At 58.9% G+C, this 3,049-nt stretch overlaps 1 long non-coding RNA gene across 1 annotated transcript; it reads left to right on the plus strand.

Annotated features, from left to right (window-relative positions):
* Nucleotides 1–885: 885 nt before the first annotated feature.
* On the plus strand, nucleotides 886–2,334 carry LOC135292896 (uncharacterized). Its single transcript, XR_010355058.1, has 3 exons — nucleotides 886–1,443; nucleotides 1,584–1,662; nucleotides 1,848–2,334. It is a non-coding gene; the product is annotated as an uncharacterized LOC135292896 (long non-coding RNA).
* Nucleotides 2,335–3,049: the final 715 nt, after the last annotated feature.

Below are 3,049 nucleotides of genomic sequence, written 5' to 3' on the forward strand. Positions count from 1 at the left end.
CCGCAGCTGGGGCTTCTGAGGGGCTGGGCTGGAGCAGCTTTTGGTCCCGATGCACCGGGGGCATCGCCGCGGGGTTCGGGTCCCTGGGAAGGCGCAGCAGGACAGGGCGGCAGTGGTTGGTTTGTGGATTTGTTGCTAGGATGTTTTGTTAGCGGTCTCAGGTAGGCTGTGGGAGCCGGGAGCGGCCGGGCGGGCCCGGAGCAGCCCCTTGGGCCAGGAGCCCCCGGGCAGAGCTCTGTGCTCGGGGGCCGGGCCGGGCAAAGGCTGAGGGAGAGCGGGGGAAGCGCTGGCACAGAGGCCCCGGGCTCGCCGTGCCCCCCTGGCCACGCAGCCGGGCTCGGGGCCGCCTCGCTCAGAGCCAGCCCCGGCTGCGGGGGTCCCCGGGGCTCCCTGGGCAGGGGGCGGCGGGGGCTGCCCGAGCTCTGTGCCCGGCGCTGGGCGCGGCTGCCGAGGCAGCGGAGGATGCAGGGTCCCCCCATGCTGGGGCTGGCTCTGCCCGGCCCAGGGGCTGCACTGTCAGCCCAGAGCCACCTGGGGATCGCCCGGGACCGCCAGGACTGGCAGGGAAACCGGCACTGGGGGGAGCAGAAACGGGCAATGCGAGAGCTGGGGGTGCTCCAGAAGCCTGGACATGTTGGCAGCATGGACAGGGGGAGCCATGGATACCCCAGGACTCTGAAACAGGGACCCCAGACAATGCTGACCCCTGGGATGCCTATGATGCCAAAGTGGTGAGCCCAGAGAAGGGGAACCTGCGGGATTGCCAGGAGCCCCAGCAGCCCATAGAGGGAAACACCAATACAAACCTGACCCGCAGCAACCCAGACAGGGGGGCCTCTAGGAGCCCAAAGTGGAGAGACCAGAGAGGGGAAACTGAGGGTTGGGTATTTTTGCTGCATCTTGGTAATTTGTGCATTTTGAGGGACTGAATCTTGGTGTTTTGGGGGTTTACATAGGCACCAGATTCCCAGTGACTTCTAGAGTGTGCAGGCAGAGGGGCCCAACATTGGAACTGCAATAGCTCAGGGCAAAGGTGACCAGGGTCAGAGAGAGACACCCCTCTGAGGACAATGGTCTCACCATAAGCATTTGCAGGCTCATGTGAATGCAGCAGGCTTCATTGGTATCACCCAGTCCAGCTGCCCTTTTTTCCTTATATGTACTCCCCCTAGAATGTTCTCCCATCTCTTGTCCCCTATTGGTCCCGGTTTACTGCAATGCTCCGCCCCTGTTACCTCATTGGTTCCCCAGTTGGCTGCCCCTCCTCTGCACCACTTGTGCTCAGTTCCCATTGGCCCTTGGCCCTCAGACCCGCCCCTTCCCCCCTTATCAAACTCTGTGTCCTCAGCCCCATTTTGTCTCTGTCTTTGGATCCCCTGCATTGCAATAAACTGTGTTTGGAGCTGTGCACACAGACCCGTCTCTGGCCTTGTCCGTCAGCAGGTTAAGCAAGCGTGCCCTGGGCTCTGGGAGTGCAGGTTGCTCACAGGGGCTCGTTGTGGATGTGCTGCAGCACTAGAGATGGACTTGGGCAGGAGGAACCCCCTAATCCAATGTGCTCACACGTATTTTTCCCCAAACAGGATTTCTCATTCCCAAACCTTGGCCGGATGGAGGAGGAGGCTGTGAGGAAGAGGAAGAAGCCCTGGAACACGCAGGCAGGTGAGGAGGAAGTCAGTGACCCTTTCCCTTTCTCATCTGCTCCATCTCCCAGCCCAGCATGGCCCCTGGCTGCAGGACAACCCCACTTCTGACATAGTCCTGCCAGGAATGGACTGGGGGGATCTCCTGCCCCTCCCTCTGGAATGGAGGCAAATTCCATCCTCTCCTTGTCCTTCCTGCCCCAGAAAAGGAGCTGAGGATGGAGAGCAGGGAGGAAAAATCCCCACAGAAGAACCCCATGGAAGAGGCTGTATTGAGCAGCTCAACGGCACAGGAATCCAACAGAGAGGAAAAGCCCCAGAGATCCCACAGGACCAGGGGCTCCAAACCCAGCCCAGGTTGCTCTGAGGTGGACAGACCCACCCTGTGCCAGGAAGGTGGACAGAGCTTCAGGCAGAGCTGGTGGCCCATGAGCAGCTTCATGATGCGGAGAAGCCCTAGAAGCGTTTGGAGTGTGGGAAGAGCTTCAGGAAGAGCAGCACCCTGATCCGCCACCAGATGATCCACACTGGGGAATGGGCCTACGAGTGTGGGGAGTGTGGGAAGGGCTTCAGGTGCGGCTCTGAGCTCGTCATCCACCAACGCATCCACACTGGGGAGAGACCCTATGAATGTCCCCAGTGTTGGAAGAGGTTTCACACCAGTTCCAATCTCCTCCTTCGCGAGCGGATTCACACCGAGGAGAGCCCCTTCCGCTGCCCTGACTGCGGGAAGGGCTTCAAGTACAACTCCCACCTCATCACCCACCGGTGCATCCACAGTGGGGAGAGGCCCTACGAGTGTCGCCAGTGTGGGAAGAGCTTCACCCAGAGCTGTAACCTGAACAGACACGTATGGAAGCACCGGTAAGAGAAGCCTTGCAAATGTCCCTGCAGGGAGAGCTTCATGCCTGGCTCCAGCTTCATACCCAATTGGAGGACCCACATTGGGAAAAGACCTGTGATCCATGTTCACTGTAATCCATGCTGGGATGACACCTGTCCCTTCTCCTGCCCCTGGCAATGACATGATGTGGGATTGAAGAACATGAGGATCTGGCTGGGGCCATGTCATTATATTCACTCCCACCTCAGGTCATTGCCAGGGGCAGAAAAGGGTTCCTCTCTCCCTGAGGAGAAGGGTGTCCTTCCCAGGCAGGAGGAAATAAGTGGCCAGGATGACCCAGTGAGTTGTGTTTTGGTTTTCCCTGTAAATAGTTTTTCTTTTCCCTTCGGTTACCGGTATTGTTTCTGTTCCTGTTTGCTCTTTATCTTGTTGCTGTTCCCAGTAAATTGTTCTTATCCCAGCCCAGGATCTTTGCCTTTTGTGGTTTCCATGGGAGGTGGGAGGGCAGCGAGTGGCAGCGTGGTTTTAGCGGGAGCAGGAAATTGGGGAATCCCATTTCTGA

This window comes from Passer domesticus, unplaced genomic scaffold, assembly GCF_036417665.1.
Source record: "Passer domesticus isolate bPasDom1 unplaced genomic scaffold, bPasDom1.hap1 HAP1_SCAFFOLD_55, whole genome shotgun sequence".
NCBI classification, from domain to species: domain Eukaryota; kingdom Metazoa; phylum Chordata; class Aves; order Passeriformes; family Passeridae; genus Passer; species Passer domesticus.